Source organism: Neofelis nebulosa, chromosome 12 (genome assembly GCF_028018385.1).
Source record: "Neofelis nebulosa isolate mNeoNeb1 chromosome 12, mNeoNeb1.pri, whole genome shotgun sequence".
NCBI lineage: Eukaryota > Metazoa > Chordata > Mammalia > Carnivora > Felidae > Neofelis > Neofelis nebulosa.
Genome location: NC_080793.1, coordinates 94,548,804 through 94,567,393, shown reverse-complemented (window position 1 = coordinate 94,567,393; position 18,590 = coordinate 94,548,804). Strand labels below are relative to the sequence as shown.

At 58.9% G+C, this 18,590-nt stretch overlaps 1 protein-coding gene across 3 annotated transcripts in view; it reads left to right on the top strand.

The window, feature by feature from the left end:
- The first annotated feature begins 332 nt into the window (after window positions 1-332).
- The window catches only part of FGD3 (FYVE, RhoGEF and PH domain containing 3), a 52,892-nt gene continuing 34,634 nt past the window's right edge, over window positions 333-18,590 (top strand). For 2 of the 3 annotated variants that reach the window (XM_058695961.1, XM_058695958.1), the window contains exon 1: window positions 16,702-16,830. The gene's annotated coding sequence lies outside the window, so the exon portion shown is untranslated. Of the gene's footprint in view, window positions 470-16,701; window positions 16,831-18,590 lie in introns of those variants that run through there. The other variant, XM_058695959.1, reaches the window with a different exon arrangement.

The window sequence follows — 18,590 nt, the reverse complement described above, 5'->3', positions numbered from 1 at the left end:
CCAAACAAAGCCCTCTGTAAGCAACTGTGTCCTCCCGGGAGCCTCCCCAGACACGTGCTAAGCGTGTACACACAACCGTGCTGGTGGAGTAAAGTGTCCTGTGGCCTCAGGACCTTGTAACAAGTCTGTAAGAGGGAGGGCGGGCCGCAGGGGGTTGCGGAACAATAGATAACACCTCTCTTCTCCCAGCCTGCCCCGGCCCGCTTCCGCCCACAGGGACACCCGGCTCGCGTCCCACCGCACCCAGCCGCCGGCCCACCGCGTTGCCACGGAGACGGTGGGCATCCCAGGGGCCGCCCCGCCCCCTGCTGGCTTTGTCGGGGCTGGAGAAGAAAGGGGCTGTGCGGGCGCCGCCCCGCCCGAGGGAGGGCCCGAGGGGGCAAGGCCGCCGTGCCCGCCCCGCGGTGGCCTCCCCGCGCGCGCCGGCCGGACGGGGGCTTCCTGCTGGGCCCCCTTGGCAGGGAAGGCGGTGAGTAGGTGCGACTGGAAAGGTTTCAGGTGGCGGTGAGGTCCGGGTCCCCGCGCTGCTCGTCCTGCAGGGTGGCGGGCAGGGGCGCTGCTCGTCCTGCAGGGTGGCGGGCAGGGACACAGCGCCTGCGTGCGCCCAGGTGACTTGAGGAGGGGGCCTGCCCCTCCCTCGGCGGGTCCCCGCCCCCCGGCCTCCCCCCCCCCCCCCCGGATGTTTGCTGGGCACGTGCGTGTCTGTCTCCGGACGTCCCCACGTCTGGCTGAACCGCCGGGAGGGGAGTGGGGGTGTGCTTAGAAATGCCACGGCCTGAGGTTGCCACGAAAACGGGGACCCCGTTTCAGACGCCGGACAGTATTTTTATAAAAGCAATATTTTTAGAGCAGTTTTAGGTCCACAGCAAAATGGAGGGAAGTTCAGAGATTTACCCTGCGCCCCGGCCCACCCCCGCCTCCCCCTCATGGAGGGGCGCCTGTGAGCCTGCATGGGCTGGGCATGGTGGCCCGGAGCCCACACGTTGTTGGGGTCACTCTTGGTGGGCCTTCCGTGGGCTTGGGACAAATGTGTCCTGACGCCTGTCCATCATTTCACACCCTAAGAAGCCCCTGGCAGCCAGGTCACACCGGCAGGTCTGTGCAGGTGTTGCCTTCTAAGATTGGCTTCTGTCACTTAAGTTTCCGGCGTTCCCCCGCCCCCTGCTTTCTCTCTCTTCAGGAAAACCAGCCCCTCGGATGCATGTGGTGGAGGGTACCTTTTCTTGACAGAGAGGCTGAAGACTGCACACTCCTGAGTCCTTGGGGACGCCAGGCCCCAGGCTCTTTGGAGGTGTGGACCAGGACATGGGCATGTAGGGCGACTTCCCAGCTCAGCCTGGAGTGAAGGGGTCTGCACGCACGATTCCTCTTTGAACTAGTGTAAGCCGGCAGGCCCAGCCACAGTGCCTTTGCGGGAAAGTTCAACGTGCCTGGGGTGGGGGTTCCGTCCAGGCCTGGCTGTTGGGCTGCTGGGGCGGGCGGCTGAAGGCCACAGGCTCTGGGTGCAGAGCTTCTTCTGTGCCAGGCCAGGGTCCCACCGGCACAGAGACTCCCTCGGGTAGACCCTGGGCTGGGGCCTCAGTTTCCTCCTCTGTACCACAATGGTTGCCACAGCTCGTCCCCGGGCCCTTGGTGGGCTCACTCAGTGACCTCAGCCTGCGCCGTGGGGGCCGGACCTGCTCTGGGCACAGTGGACAGACGGGCTCTGGGGGCTCAGGGCAGGACACGACCACCTGCCCCCCAACCATGTGACTGGGGCCCATGCCTCAGTGTCCCCAGCTGTCCAGCAGGGCTTGCTATGGGTGACAGGAGCTGAAGGGTGCCCTCTGCACACACATGGCTGGTCAGACTGCAATGGCTTCCCTGGGTGGTGGGATGCCTTCCCAGGCTCATGGTCGCCAGTCCTGCCTCAGTCCCACAGCCTCGGGCCAGCTTTGGGGGCTTCCTCCCACCCCAGGACACATGGTGAGGGACCCCCAGGGGCCTTGGGGCTGTGTGGGGACCTCCCTCAAGCACAGATGGGGTTGGAGCATGCCCATGGCTCAGCAATCCCAGCCCACTCAGGCCACCCCCTCCCCGCAGCCGCTGCCCACCGTGTGTGTGCGTGGACTTGTGTGTGTGCACGTGTGCACAGGGACCTGTTGTCCAGTGAGAGGCTGGGCGCCCATGTTGGCAGCGATCTGCCCCCGAGGGGCTGAAGGCCGTCTCCTCCCTGTGGGCACTGATGCCTGGCCCCATACCCTGCACTGCAGCCAAGGAGGGGGCACCGTCCTGCCACTCCCCTGAGGCTCCTGCACCAACAGTAGCGCTCAACTAACTGGCCCGTGGGCACTGAGCACCGCTAACCACCTAGTGACCCACCCACTTCCTTTTTTGTATCTCCATCCATCTCCTCCTCCCTCCTCCCTCCTTTCTCCTTCCCTCCTTCATCCTCCTCCCTCCCCCCTCCCTCCCTCCCTCCCTCCACCCCTCACCTGCCTCCTCCCTCCGGCCTCTCTGCCATCTTGTTGCAGAAGGGATCTGGTTCAGCTAAAGCATGCAGGATAGAGAAGCAGGTGCATACAAGGGGAGAGCTGTGTGTTTGCCAGACCGAACTCAGGGAGGGGCTGGTGAAGCCTCAGGGTGGGAGCCCAGGACCCACTTCCATGGGAGTGCCGGACCTGGGCTGACTCTTCCCGGTTGTGAGTTTAGGAAGCTACCTCCCACTTCCAGGTTGGCCCTTGTGAGCTGTGGGAGCCTATGAGCAGATCGAGGAACACTCAGAGGGGGTCTGCTCTTCGGGAGCCCCGAGGTGGCCTGGGGACACAGAGCACCCCAACCTGGGACACGGCAAGGGCAGGATGCTCCAGGTGGAAGCTGAGGCTGTCAGCCCAGAGTTGCCCCCACCCCCAGCTCATGCCCTCCCGGGGCTGCTCAGCCCCCAGGGTCCCCCGCAGGAACAGGGAGATGGGGCAGAATGGGGGTGGCCAGCGCCCCTGCCTGGCTGAGTGGGAGGTGAGAGACCAAGGAGGCCATGTCTGGTGTGTCTGGTGCCGAGGAGGGAATCCCCACGGGCTTTCTAGAGCTCCAGCTGGGGCTTTTAGAGTGAAGTTGCTGGCGACATATGCTTGACCAGGAAACGAGAACCTTTTGTTTCCCAGTAATTAATTTCCAGTAAGCCCCTCCCGCTCCCTCCTTTCACACTGCATGTTTGGGGGGGGCTGCCAGCAGATTCGCATCCTCCCTCCCCTTAAAGGCAGTCCCCTAAATACACAGAGCTATGAAGGCTGAATCACTTTGGTTCATCAGGAGCTGAGAGTGAGGATCCCAATGGGAGAGGATGCGTATGTGGGGCTGCGGCCGGGACGGTGGTGGACCCCGAACTCAGGGCCTGGGCCTGGGTGCTGGTGGCCATCCCGTGTCACCCTACTTCTTGAATCAGAGAAATTGAGGGTTTCCTTCTAGACCACTGGGACAAAGTGAATATTGCAATAAGTACTTAAGTACTGTTAAGAAACGCTAACCATCATCTGGGTTTTCAGCGAGCCACGATCTTTTTGCTGGTGGAGGGTCTTCCCTCAGTGTTGAAGGCTGCTGACCCCTCAGGGCAGTGGCAGCTGACCCCGCAGGGAGGTGGCGGCTGTGGCCATTTCTGGAAATAAGACAACTGTGACGTTTGCCACGTTGACTGACTCTTCTCTCAAGAACGATTTCTCTGTAGCACATGATGCTGTTTGGCATTTTACACACAGAACTTCCTTCAAACCCGGAGTCTATCTTGTCACACCCTGTCCACTGCTCTGTCAGCTAAGTTCGTGTGATATTCTCAATTCCGTGTTGTCATTTTGACACTCTTCACAGCATCGTCACCAGGAGCACACTCCGTCTCAGGAAACCACTTTCTTTGTTCATCCACGGGAAGCAAGTCCCCATCCGTTGGAGTTTTATCCAGCTCCCAGGGAGCTTGGCCCAGCTCCCTGCCGTCTTCAGGCCCCCCTTCTGCTTCCGGTTCTCCTGTTTCCACACGTCTGCAGTGACTTCCTCCCCTGGAGCCCTGAACCCCTCAAAGTCCTCCCTGGGGCTGGAACCAGCTTCTTCCCAACTCCTGTTCATGTTGAATCGTGACCTCTTCCCATGAATCCCCAGTGTTCTTCATGGCATCTAGGATGGTGACTCCTTCCCAGGGTGTTTTCAGTTTACTCTGCCCAGATCCATCAGAGCAATCATTGTGTGTGGCAGCTATGAGCTCACGAAAGGTGTCTCTTAACTAATGAGACTTGGAGGTCAGAATTACCCCTCGATCCATGGGCTGCAGAATGGTGGTGGTGTTGCAGCAGGCATGAAAGCAACAGTAATCTCATTGCTCGTCTCCATCAGAGCTCTTGGGTGACCAGGCGCAATGTCTTTGAGCAGTAATCTTTTGGAAGGAATCTTTTCTCCTGAGCAGCAGGTCTCAACAGTGGGCTTGAACCAGTCGGTCAACCGTGTTGTGGACAGATCTGCTGTCCTCCAGGCTTTGTTGTTCCAAGTAAAGAGCACGGGCGGAGGAGATTTTGCGTGATTGCTATGGGCTTAGGATTTTCAGAATGGCCAGTGAGCTTCCACCTGGCTTCCACCTCAAGTCACCAGCTGCATCCACTCCTGAGCAGAGTCCGCTTGTCCCTGGAGGCTTTGAAGCCAGGCACTGACTTCTCCTCTCCAGCCATGAAAATCCTAGGTGGCATCTTCTTCCAGCAGAAGCCTCTTTCATCTACATGGAAAGTCTGCTGTGTAGTGTGAGCACCTTCCTGAGTCCTCTCGGCCAGATCTTCTGGATAATTCCGGCAGCTTCTGCGTCAGCACGTGCTGCCTCACCTTGCACTTGGGCGTCACAGAGAGAGCTTCTTTCCCCAAACCTCCTGAACCAACCTCTGCTAGCTCCTACCTCTTCTGCTCCTTCCTTACCTCCTCAGCCTGCGCCGGATCGAAGAGTCTGGGCCTTGCTCTGGGCGAGGCTTTGGCTGAAGGGAACGCCGTGGCCGCTTTGATCTCCCATCCAGACCAGCCAGACTTCTTCCATATCAGCAGTCAGGCTGTTTCCCCTGCTTATCACCCGTGTGTCCACTGGAGCGGCACATGCGTGCAGTGTCCTTCAAGGACTCTTCCTTTGCCTTCACAACTTGGCTACCTGTTTGGCACAAGTGGCCTAGATTTCAGCCTGTCTTGGGTTTCGCCCTGTCTTCCTTACGAAGCTTAATCTTTTCTAGCTTGTGATTGAACGCGAGAGACGCGTGACTCCTCCTTTCACTTGAGCGCTTGGGGGCCATTGTGGGGTTCTGAGTGGGCCTAATGTCAGTACTGTTGTGTCTGGGAATGGGGAGGCCTGAGGAGGGGGACAGAGATGCAGGGGGGGACAGGTGAGCAGCCAGAACACAACAGTTTATCAGTTATCAGTATATCAGTTAAGTTCACCATCTTATATGGCTTGGCTCGCGGTGCCTCAGCTTAGCATGGTAACATCAAAGATCACAGATCACCGAAACAAATATAATAATGATGAACAAGTTTGGAAAAATGGTGCCAAAAGACTTGTTCCACACACGGTTGCCGTAAACCTTCCATTTGTGAAAAACTGCAGGGAAGCGAGGTGTGCCTATATACGCACAATGATTTTCTTTCTTATGGGGTTAAAAAAAAGCCCATAGACATGGCACCCCCTCAGTGATGGGCATCAGAGTGCTGTGTCACAGGCCAGGGGCCACTTCGCCTGGGGCGTCGCCCTCACTCACCGGGACCTCCCGTAACTGTCCTGTTCTGTCTGCAAGGCTCCCAAACGCCACCTCGCATAAGGGACTGAGGCCACAAGTTCTCCAGCGCATCCCAAAGGCTCCTTTTGGCTGAGATGACTGAACTGTCAAAGGTTTTCAGAGCAATTCTGCTTTTGTTTTGTTTACATAAAGAGGTAATGGGACTGCTCAGCAATCAGGCCCTCACTCTCTCACGCTGACATCTGGCGCCCAAAGCCAGGTGTGGGCTGCGAGGCTGTCCTTAGTGCCGCCTGGCTTCCAGCTACATGCTCAGCAGTGCCCAATTTAGGGGACATTTTCTGTCTTTGAACAATATGCACTTTCAGTGGAAAGGAACCTAGAGAACATTTTGCAAAAGTGTGTTTTCAGAAAGCAGAATTACATTCCGGGTCCATTCCTCCTGGGTTTCTTGACCGCATTTTTCCTCAGAGAAATTTAAGACAGCTAAGTAGAAATTAAATTTTCCATGTATAAACAGACGTGGAGACAGTAGTGCCTCTGACGGCAACTGCTGGAGGTTTGGAATCTCGAATGAGCAGTAAGAGTTTACCGTCTTATTTTTAAATAGGTTGACTGTTCTCCCAAATGCAAATATGATAAATGTTCTTTGTAAAAATGCATATATTCCTGAGAAGCAAGGAGAGGAAAATGGAAAACCCCAGAAGCCCAGCCCCAGAGCCGGCAAGCCCAGCAGCCTGCACGTCTGTGGGGAGTTTGCTGTTCCCTCCCGGGTCTTGTCCAGCACTGGGTGGGTGGGTGTTCAGGCACCTGCCGACTGACAGAGCTGACCCCTCCAAAGCCCGTTGTGTCCCACCACCTCAGTGCCCGACACTGCCCCACCCTGGCCTGACGGTCCTCCCCGGAGTAAGCGGGAGGGGCAGGGCGCAGGGAGCCGTGCCGGGATGAGGGGCGGGCAAGCCTCCGTCTTGGGGAGCTGCTGGGAGACTGAGTGAAGGCTTCGCGCATCCCTGAGCCTCGGTTTCCTCATCGCCGTCGGTACTGGGATGTTCCCCTGCAGGGCCTTGGCTCGCCCTGCTGCCCTGCGCCCCGTGTCAGTGGCCCGCTGTCCCGGCCACATCCTCTGCTGGCTCCCAGCCTGGCCTTGGCAGCTGCTTGGCCTCCTGAGACACGGCCTCCCTTCTGGGAGCAGGGAGGCGGGGTGTCCCCGAGGCTGCTCCTCCTTCACTCTGTCTGTGGGGACGCAGGGGCTGTGATGCCAGGTGCCGATGTTGTGGGGAGGAGAGCGGCGGGCCCTGGAGGGCAGGAGTGTCCAGCCTGCGCACCTGTGCTGGGTGTGGACGGTGGTGCAGGGGGCGCCCTGGGCAGAGGGCACAGGGTGATGGGCGGGGTGTGCTGGCTAATGTGGAGGAGCTGCGAGGCCTTGGGGCTCGGCCCCACGTCCATTTCTGTTGTGCTGGGGATTCTGGGAGCTGCCCTGTTTCCCTGGATAAGTCACTGTTTGCCTTAACAATCAGGGGACTCCGTTAGCCCCTTTTTTTTTTTCAATTTTTAAAAAATGTTTATTTTTGACACAGAGAGAGAGCAAGTGGGGGAGGGACGGAGAGAGGGAGACACAGAACTGGAAGCAGGCTCCAGGCTCTGAGCTGTCAGCACAGAGCCTGATGCAGGGTTGGAACTCACAAACCACAAGATCATGACCTGAGCTGAACTTGGACCTTTAACCAACTGAGCCACCCAGGCGCTCTCCATTAGCTCTCTCTTAAAAATTAAACTTTTTATTCTGCAATAACTAACCGTAGATTCACGTGTGGTTTACGCAGCCTCCCCGGAGGGTGACGTCCTGCACAACTGTGGAGTGCCGTGCACAGCAGGACGTCCACATGGGCACAGCCAGGTGTGAACTGCCTAAGGATGCAGCTCGCCTGTGCTCCGTGAACGCACGTCCATGAACGATGCTCTGTAGGTGGAGCTTGGAGCTGTTTCAAATGGACCCGCCGGGTCTGCTGTGCACCCAGCGGGTCGGGGCTGCGGGTGTGCCTCAGCTCAGCCCTGCACCCCTGGGGCACATGGGGCTGTGTGCAGGTCAGGGCTGTGGGGAATGAGGCTGCACATCTGCGTGCAGGTGTCTGCATGGACGCAGGGCTTCACGTCTCCACACGGACACGAGGCCGTTGCTGCGTCCTGGGTGGTGGCCCTTTCCTTCTAGAAGAACCTGCCGGGCTCTTCTCAGAGCGGCAGCCCATTTGCTAGCCGGGTGTGGGTGGTCAGTTTCAGCACATCCTGGACGCCGTGGGCTGGCGTGGCCTGTCTCCATGTTCTCCTTCCCACACGTGTGAGGGCATCTAACCCCGGCCAAGCTCGCACTTGTCAATTTTCCCATCAGGGCTCGTGCTCTTGGTGTCCTGGCCCCAGGTCCCAAAAGTTTTCTCCTGTTTTTCTTGAAGTTAGTTTACATTTTACATTTGATCTATGACCCACTTTGTGCTGGTGTGTGTATCAGGCGTGCGGTTTAGGTCGGGTTTCTTGTTTGCCTGTGGAGGTCCCGTCCTCCGAGGCCATTTGTGGACAGGCTCTTTTTCCTCCCTTCGCACGGTTGGCAGCCCCCTCCCCCCCGCCCCCGCGGTGGGGCTCCCGCTGTGCCCCGTTGATGCCTGTGTGTGTCCCCCCAGCGCCACCCTGTCCCCTTTGCTGTGGCTACAGAGGGACCTTACTGTGGGGCCAGGGGCTCCTCCAGCGTCGTCCGCCTGTTCACGGCCGCCTGCTGCCCGGGGACCCATGCCCTCCATGTACATTCTGGAATAAGCTCCTCTAAGGTCTACAGAAAGCCTTGCTGGGACCTTGATAGAAACTGAATTAAACTCACAGGTCATTTGTGGGAGAATTGACATTGTTACTGTCTTGAATCCTCAGTCCATGAACACAATATGCCTTTTTTAAGACTTCTGTTTCCTTCGTCATCATACTATACTTTTCAGCACCCAAGCTTAGCACATGCTTGTGCGTGTGTGTGTGTGCGTGTGTGTGTGTGTGTAAATGGCATTGTGTTTTTTGGATTTTGGCATCTGCACGTTCATCACCAGCATGTAAACATTCAAGTGATTTTCGTGAATTGATCTCGTGTCCGTGACTTGCTACTTCTAAGTGTTTTTGTAGATTCATGGGGTTTTCTTAGACAAGCGTGTCATCTGCACGCATGGACACGTTTATTCCTTCCATGTGCTCCGCTCTGATGAGCAACAACAGTGACATCCTCTCCCGTTCCCACCCTCCAGAGGTGTTGTGGGATGAACGGTGCCCCCCAAATTCATGTGCTGAAATCCTAACCCTCAAATGCCTCAGAATGTGACCGTATTTAGAGAGTGAACCTTTAGAAAGCTAACTAGTTAAAATGAGGTCTCGTGTGTGGGCCCTAATCCAGGGTGACTGGTGTCCTTATAGGCAGAGGTGTGGACACAGACATGCACGGAGGGGCGACCCCGTGAGGACACGGGAGAGGATGGCCGTCTATGCACCAGGAGGGAGGCCTCAGGGGAGGCCGGCCCTGCTCACGCCTGCCTCCCCAGCTTCCCTCCCCCGGGACTGGGGCAGATGCATTCCTGTGGTTTCTACGGTATTTTGCTACAGCAGCCGGAGCAGCCCCCACCACGGAGGTTTTCCCGCCCCAGCTTCAGGCCCAAGTTCCTCCTGTTGATTCACTTCACCTAAAATAGCCTTTTCCATCTGGCTTCTTATGAGACGCATCCCTGTCGCTGGTGCATCAGTAGCTGAGTGATGTTTCCTGTTAGGACCGTTGCACACTTGGCTGATCCATTCTCCAGCTGGTGGACCTTTGGGTTATTTCCAGTTTTGAGTTATTATGAACGAGGTTTCCACAGACATAGTGACCAGGTCTTTGTGGGGACAGGTGTTTTCTTTTCTCTTAAGGAGACCCCCCCCCCCGGAGTGGGATTGCTGGGTCGTAGGCAGGTGTGTGCCGAGTGCTTCTGTCACCCCTCATCCTGTCGGCACTTGGTACGATCAGCCTTGGACTTTGGCCACTCTGATGGGCATGGCGGTATCTCAGTATCTCATGGAGGCTACGTTTCCCTGATGACAGTGCTGCTGAGCCTGTCCCTGTGTGCTCCTTGTCTGTTTAGACAACTTTTGTAAGCCAAGTGCCTGGTCTAGTCTATTCCTCAGTTTATTTTTATCAGATTCTTTGTCTTTATTGGTTCATAGGAATTTTTTTTAACTTTTATATCGTTTGAGTAGTGTTCACTATCACACTAGAAAAATGTGACAGATAGAATGTCTAATGTAGGAAAGAGGTGCTAAAACATTGCCAGAGGTGAAAACTAACCTTAACATCTTCCTGAAAGGCAGTAGAAATAAAAGTAGGGAAAGAGAAAGGCACATTTCACAAGATTATTTCAGTAATAATATCTTGTCCCAGAGGCAACAAACAGCAAACTAGCCTTATTTTAAAACATGTATCCATAGGAATGTTTTATATATTCTGTACACAAGTCCTTTGTCAGATGGATGTATTACAAGTACTTCCTCCTACTCCGCAGCTCCCCTTTGAATAAGCACAAGCCTCGTGTCGGTGACGTTTGGTTTATCACGTTTTTTTCTGTGGCTTTCAGGCCTGAGACATCTGCGTGCCTTGAGGGCGTAGGTGTCTCGCCTGCGTGTTTTTAGAAGCTCTCTAGGGCTCGCGGTTAAGACCGATCGTCCCAGCTATTGTGTGTGAGGTGAGTGACGGCTGAAGTCCACCTGTCCGAGCGGTGCCCACTTGCTAACGCACACTTGCGAGGGGCGCTCCCGTCCCAGTGAGCGCTCACACCATCAGCCAAAACCAGCCGACCACGTGCGCGTGACTGCAGTTCTGGACTCCCCATCCTGCTCGTTCATACGTTCCTCCATCCTGACCCGCCGACACTACCTGTCTTGTTTTAATTCAGTTTACTTTTGTTATTATAGGAATTATTTTACTTAATGAACTAAACCATTTTACTTATTATAGAAACCTCTGCACTGTGGTAATGGACAGAAGTGGTTCCCCATTGTCAGCCATTCATATCTGTGATTTCCCTCCTACAGACACGGCCGTGTGTCACGTTCTTGCTCATCCATGGGCGCGAAGGACTGGCACGTGCAGGGGCCGCGGCACACGGGGCTGTGAGCCATTTCGTCATCGTTGTTTTGGTGGAGGCTCCAGATTGCCTTCCACAAGGTGCAGGGAGAGGGGTGCTCCCCAACCACTGTTTGCACCTGTTCAGGCCTCCTTTCTTCTCCGGGGTAGCAGTGCCCCCATCTTGTGCTCCCCCATCCTCCTCCCCCGTGCTCCCCCATCCTCCTCCTCCCTTCCTGTGCTCCCCCATCCTCCCCTCCAGTGCTCCCGCATCCTCCTCCCCCGTGCTCCCCCATCCTCCCCTCCTGTGTTCCCCTATCCTCCTCCCCCCCGTGCTCCCCCATCCTCCCCTCCTGTGCTCCACGATCCTCCTCCCCTGTGCCCCCATCCCTCCCCCCATGCTCCCCATCCTCCTTCCCCCATGCTCCCCCATCCTCCTCCCCTCCTGTGCTCCACCATCGTGCACCCCATCTCCCCCATCCTCCTCCCCCCATGCTCCCCATCCTCCCCCCCCCCTGTGCTCCCCCATCGTGCACCCCGTCTCCCCCATCCTCCTCGCCCCATGCTCCCCCATCCTCCCCCCCGTGCTCCCCCATCCTCCCCCCCGTGCTCCCCCATCCTCCTTCCCCCCTGTGCTCCCCCATCCTCCCCCCCGTGCTCCCCCATCCTCCTCCCTCGTGCTCCCCCATCCTCCTCCCTCGTGCTCCCCCATCCCTCCCCCCCGTGCTCCCCCATCCTCTTTCGCCCCTGTGCTCCCCCATCTTCCCCCTGTGCTCCCCCATCCTCCCCTCCTGTGCTCTCCATCCTCTCCCTGTGCTCCCCCATCCTCCTCCCCCGTGCTCCCCCATCCTCCCCCCATGCTCCCCCATCCTCCTCCCTCCGTGCTCCCCCATCCTCCTCCTCCATGCTCCCCCATCCTCCCCGTCGTGCTCCCCCATCCTCCTCCCCCATGCTCCCCCATCCTCCCCCCCATGCTCCCCCCTCCTCCTTCCCTGTGCTCCCCCATCCTCCCCGTCGTGCTCCCCCATCCTCCTCCCCCATGCTCCCGCATCCTCCTCCCCCCCTGTGCTCCCCCATCCTCCTTCCCCCATCCTCCTTCCCCCCTGTGCTCCCCCATCCTCCCCCCCTGTGCTCCCCTATCCTCCTTCCCGTGCTCCCCCCTCCTCCTTCCCTGTGCTCCCCCATCCTCCCCATCGTGCTCCCCCATCCTCCTCCCCCATGCTCCCGCATCCTTCTCCCCCCCTGTGCTCCCCCATCCTCGCCTCCTGTGCTCTCCATCCTCTCCCTGTGCTCCCCCATCCTCCCCCCTGTGCTCCCCCATCCTCCTCCTCCGTGCTCCCCCATCCTCCCCCCATGCTCCCCCATCCTCCTCCCTCGTGCTCCCCCATCCCTCCCCCCCGTGCTCCCCATCCTCCTTCACCCCTGTGCTCCCCCATCTTCCCCCTGTGCTCCCCCATCCTCCCCGCCGTGCTCCCCCATCCTCCTCCCCCATGCTCCCGCATCCTCCTCCCCCCCTGTGCTCCCCCATCCTCCTTCCCCCATCCTCCTTCCCCCCTGTGCTCCCCCATCCTCCCCCCCTGTGCTCCCCTATCCTCCTCCCCCGTGCTCCCCCCTCCTCCTTCCCATGCTCCCCCCTCCTCCTTCCCTGTGCTCCCCCATCCTCCCCATCGTGCTCTCCCATCCTCCTCCCCCATGCTCCCGCATCCTCCTCCCCCCCTGTGCTCCCCCATCCTCCCCTCCTGTGCTCTCCATCCTCTCCCTGTGCTCCCCCATCCTCCCCCCCTGTGCTCCCCTATCCTCCTCCCCCGTGCTCCCCCCTCCTCCTTCCCGTGCTCCCCCCTCCTCCTTCCCTGTGCTCCCCCATCCTCCCCGTCGTGCTCCCCCATCCTCCTCCCCCCCTGTGCTCCTCCATCCTCCCCTCCTGTGCTCCCCCATCCTCCCCTCCTGTGCTCCCCCATCCTCCCCTCCGTGCTCCCCCATCCTCCTCCCTCCGTGCTCCCCCATCCTCCCCCCCGTGCTCCCCATCCTCCTCCCCCGTGCTCCCCCCTCCTCCTTCCCGTGCTCCCCCCTCCTCCTTCCCTGTGCTCCCCCATCCTCCCCGTCGTGCTCCCCCATCCTCCTCCCCCCCTGTGCTCCTCCATCCCCTCCTCCTTCCCTGTGCTCCCCCATCCTCCCCGTCGTGCTCCCCCATCCTCCTCCCCCATGCTCCCGCATCCTCCTCCCCCCCTGTGCTCCCCCATCCTCCCCTCCTGTGCTCCCCCATCCTCCCCCCGTGCTCCCCCATCCTCCTCCCTCCGTGCTCCCCCATCCTCCCTCGTGCTCCCCCATCCCTCCCCCCCGTGCTCCCCCATCCTCCTTCGCCCCTGTGCTCCCCCATCTTCCCCCTGTGCTCCCCCATCCTCCTCCCTTGGGCTCCTTCGTGCTCCCCCCATCCTTCTCCATTTATCAAGTGTCAATATTTTGCCCTATTTGTGGTCTCCCCACATAGACCGGTAGGCTTTTTTCTCACAGCCATTTTTTTTAAAAGGCAGCACTCACAACTAGAACATTCTGTGGCCAGTACTTCATCCCGTTTTAGAGACCAGCCCATGAGGAGTCCTTGCCACCCCAGCCGTCGGCCAGGTGCTTCTCTGTACTGACCCAGGACCGTGCAGTCCACCCGCCAGTGCTCAGGCCTTGGTTGTTTCCAGGCTTGCTCTTACCCGCCCTGGTGCAGGGAGCCACCTGGCCCTCGCCACCACGCACCTGTGCAGTATGCTCAGCACTGATTTTGGAGTGGTCAGTGCTGGGTCAAAGGGCAAGTGTCCCCTTCCCTCGCCCCACCCATCCTGTGGAGGGGTCTCTGCTAACCTGACGGGAAGAGAGGGTACGTGGGTGTGGGCCGTAGCTGTCCCATCACATGTGTGGCAGGCCACTTAGATTTCCTTTTCTGTGAGCTATCAGCTTCTGGATCATTCCACAGCCCGCGCATCCCTCATTCCTCACCAGGACTAAATGACGGAGGTGACTCATCCAATGGAGGCCAGCTGTCTGAATCTTGAAGACACAAAACCGAGCCAAGTTGCAATGCGACGAAGTGCGGGCTCAGTGGAGGCCCTGCACGTGAAAACAGAAGACAGATGGCTCTGTGTCCAGTGACTGTCTTTACCACCTATGTCCCTCACGTTGCCTCCCTGGTTAAAGTTATTCAGGATATGAAAGGCTGTGAGAAGCATGATTCTGAGGGAAAACAGCGTGGCTCGTGGTCCCACAACAGGATCGTTCCATCCATTAAAACATTAAATACTGATTTTGGAATAATTTTAGAGGCACAGACGAGTTGCAGAGACAATACAAGGGGCTGCTGGGTAGCCTGGACACAGCTTTTCCCAATGTCCACGTCCACACAGTGAGCTCCGTTTGTCCAGAAGCTTAGCTTGGGGGAAATGCCACTGGCCACAGACTCACGTTTTACCCACATCCAATGTGGGGCACCATAATGTGTTTAGTAAACATGGAATTTTAATGTTTGTGCCCAGAAATCTATCAAAGGACAGGAGAGAGAATTTGGTTATCTTGGCAAGTTTTTTTTCTTTACAAAGAAATAAACACTTTAATTCCGGATGTTTTCAACAAGGGGCAGGACCAGAGGGGGCACAGGGCTCCCACCGTCCAGGGCTGGGTCATGTGAGCAGCGCCCGTGGAGGGTGGGTGCATGGAAGACGGGAAGGCACGTGCGGCCTTCCCCCAGAGAGCCTCAAACCCCATGAAGCCCTCTGGGCTCACCGAGAGTGAGCAGCACAGAACGGGTCTTCACCGCCATCAGGGAGCCCTTCCGGGTTGAGGCCCCAGTTTGGTCTGTTGGGCCACTGATTAAATCATTGGCTAGAGAAATAGTGCCTTAAAACAAGACTGTCTGTAGATGTCTCTCCCCTGTGGCCTGACACCCTCTGACCTTAGGTCACCCCTGGCCCTTTTTCCTGATGACCGCAGTATATCACCTATCACTGCATAACAAACAACCTAAACCACGTGGCTTAAAATGACAGTAAACACTTATCAATTCTATTGGCATTGGTGGATCAGGAATTTAGGCGCAGCCTGGCTCTGGGCAAGGTCTCTGGTGAGGCGGGGGCTGCGGTCTCACCTGACGGCTGGGCAGGCAGGGATCCACTCCCTCATTCTCCCTCAAGGCAGGCTGGTGCCGGCGGCCGGCTGGCGGCCTCCACTGCTGCCCACGCAGGGCTCTCCACACTACGGCCTAAGGGTCCTCACCACGTGGCAGCGGCTCCCCCAGAGCCAGCGGCTCAGGAGGGAAAGGCAGACCTGACCTTGGAGGTCGCCCTCTTCGTTTCTGGTGTCCCAGTGGCATGTCACCGGGTCAGCCCCAAGCAAAGGGCACAGGTGTGCAGTGAAGGAACACCCAGATGTGACTGTTCCCCGGCCATCCTGGGAGCCGGCTGTCACAAGTGTGTTCCTTGTTGGACGGTGCCACCTCCCTGGTTGACATGCCTCCCCCCCCCCCGCCACCCGCCATAGGATGCTCTCCAGCCAGGCCGCGCCCCACTGCACTTTTTGTTCATCACTCTTGTGTCTTTACACCTGGCCTGCTGCCGTGCTGTGTGCCCTCATCCCTGCCTTCTTAGGCCACTTGTGTGCAGCAGGGCTCCGGGCCTGGGTCCTCAGGTCCTGATGGGGTCCCACGGCCAGTGTCCTGGCTCAGGGATGTCAGCGGGCAAGGGCCACGCTGGGGGAAGGTGGCAGGTGCTGCTCTTGCCACACCTGAGCCGGGAGCATCTGGAGGGTCCCCCTGCCACGGGCCAGGCCCTCGTTCCACCCAAAAACCCCATGTACCCCGTATTCTCTCTATCTTATGGCGCAGATGGCACAGGAAGAGGGGCTCTGAGAGGCTCTATGGCACAGAGCTCTTGGCCCGAGAGCCAGGACGTGAGCCCAGGTGCCGGTGCGACACCGGCCACCGTCCTTCACCTGCCGGGTGGGGCAGTTCTGAGTCCTCAGTGAGGTGGCGGCTGGGGGGGGGGCGGCCCACACAGAATGCGCACCCGCCTCGGGCTTCCTGGAAGGAAGTGTACCTGCGTCCGTGCACACGGCGGCCCCCGCTGCGGGCTGACCTCAGTCGGCATCTCCCTCACAGACTCTCTCAGACCTCAGCTTAGAAGGAAGGCTATCTGGAGGTAAAGCCTGACCGCCCCCAAACAGCGGGGCATGGGAGCGAGCGTGCTGTGTAGACCCCACTGGGGAGCCACGTGAGCTGTGGGGATGCACGAGACAGGTCTTCGTGGGCCAGAGAACCCCGTTAGCTGCCCCTTTGCTCATTTCCTCACCCTCACGCGTTGCCTGTGTGTGCAGTGCTGCCCCGGGGGGCTCCACAGTGACCCCCGGCCAGCAACGAGGACATCAAGGTTCAAAGAATCACTTTGTCTCTAAAGAAGCATCATGGCGGGATGAAGGAGCCACCATTGGATGGCAGGCAGAACTCGTGGCCCGAGCTCTAGGACTCCACTTCTTGCGTATTTACTCCCCGAGGTCATGGAGTGTTGTGGGTAGGGTGGGCCCTTTTCACCGTTCCTCTGATGGTCTGTTGGGCCCTCCTCTCAGCTAGGGGACCCCACTGCTCACGTCTGCTGGACACCCCAAGGGTCCCAGTGTCGTGTGCTTGCAGATCTGAGCAGAAAAGCCCACAAGGCGAGCCGGAGGCAGGAAGTCTGGGGCCTCCGCCACGTCCGTGCCCAGGACAGTTCAGGGCACTGTGAAGCCACCGCAGGCCACAGTGCAGAGGCTCGGCGGGGCCTGGACAGCTCTCCAGCCGGTTAGGGCTGTACTTTCACAGAAGAGGCAGCTGGGGAACCAGTGAGCTTGGGCATGTGACGACGCGGAAGTGCAAAGGCACCGTCTTTGGTGACCTGTGTTGCAAAACTAGCAAAAGGAAGTTGTGTTCGCTGCTGCCTGAGGTCCGCCCCGGACAGAAGCACACACTCCCACGGAGAGCAGGTGAGTGGTTCCAGCTCCGGGATCTTCGCCGGCCCCCGCAGCCTGTGCTGGTGCTGCACGGGGCACTCCTGGGGACGAGGGTGTTCAGAGCAGGGGCCGTTTGGGGTCGGTGGCTCCAAGGCAGGAACCGTGTGGTGGTGCGTGAGCGGCGTGTTGTGTGCACTCCTCTGCCTCCTGGGGGCCTGTTTGTGAAGAACCAAGGTGCTATGGGCCGCATCCAGCGGCAAGCACGCCGTTTGCCAGGACAGCACTCGGCATCGTCTGGGGCTGCTCAGACTGGCTGAGGTGAACGGAGCCCGGGAGGGGCCGGGTTCTGAGGCCGACCTGGCTCAGGGTGACTGCCCCCCTCCGTGGGTCCGGCCTGCACATTTGTCACTGAGGCCCTGGCCAGTGCTGGTCTTCCCTTGCCTGGGCTTAGGAGGGGTGGGTGGTCCCAGACACAGTCCCCGGGCGGGTAGGCCTTCCCACAAAATGCGGCTCTGGAAGGTTCTGCAACCTGCAATTTAGATACTGACAGGGCTTGGCTGTGGCGGCCCTACTGGGGAGGAGGACCCCCTGGGAACCCCACACGGCTGACTCCTGGGTGGGGGCACACCACAGGTGGCTGTGGGTGGAGCCAGACGCCAGTGTGTTTGTGCGGAGCAGGGGTGTGTCCAGGGGCACAGCTGCGCCCCGAGCACCCAGCTCCCAGGGCCCTCCAGGCTTGCAGTCGACTGGCCGACTACTCAGCCACTTGGGCAGGAGAGGAAACAGGGAGCTTTGGGCCTCGGCCTCGGGCCCAACTCAAACCTTCGGAGCCTGACAGCTCAGCCGGGTGGGGCCGGGTGCGCAGGGAGGAAGTGGTTTGTCTCCAGCTGGGTGTTTGCAGGATGTTGGGGGCCCTGGTTCCCCTCCTCGGGGCTGATGTCCGTCTCCCCACAAAGCCCAGCACCTCCTACAGTTCAGGGGCCTCCGAAACTGGACGGGCCCATATGCCCTGACACGCAGAGGCCTGAACCTCAGTTGGTCTGCTGAGGCCGGAGCTCAGATGGGTTAAACGAGGTTCTGAGGTCACACGGAGCATTGCTGCCCTGAGCCCCTCAAAAGCCCAGGAATGGGGCTGTCCTCGGACTCAGAACGGTGACAGTGGTGCACCTGCTGGCCCAGTGCTGGGAGCACCTGCTCCAGGTGGATTCTGAGGATTCCCACTGACACATGACGAAAGTGAGGCACCTCAGTAAAGGAGGTGAATATGGAAGTCAAACCGTAGGACAGATGTGAAGCCCAGCCTTGAATGGGCGTCGCCCACCTGCACAGCCCCCTGGCTGCCCACAGCTGGGAGACCCATTCTGTCTGCAGCCCTAAGATTCTACCTCCTCCATCTCCAGGCGCATGACCTGGTTCTCCGGATGGCCGGGTTGATGCTCGTTTGCCCTGTTTCTTCCATCAGGGATGCTGTTCCCTCTCTCTGGAATGCTGCTCCCTCTCGCTGGGACACTGTTCCCTCTGGCTGGGGTGCTGTTCCCTCTCTGAGACGCCGTTCCCTCTGGCTGGGGTGCTGTTCCCTCTCTGAGATGCTGTTCCCTCTGGCTGGGGTGCTGTTCCCTCTCTGGGACACTGTTCCCTTTGGCTGGGACACTGGTCCCTCTCTCTGGGATGCTGTTCCATCTCTGAGACGCTGTTCCCTCTGTCTGGGATGCTATTCCTTCTGTCTGGGATGCTATACCCTCTGTCTGGGATGCTATTTCCTCTCTGGGATGCTGTTCCCTCTGGCTGGGACA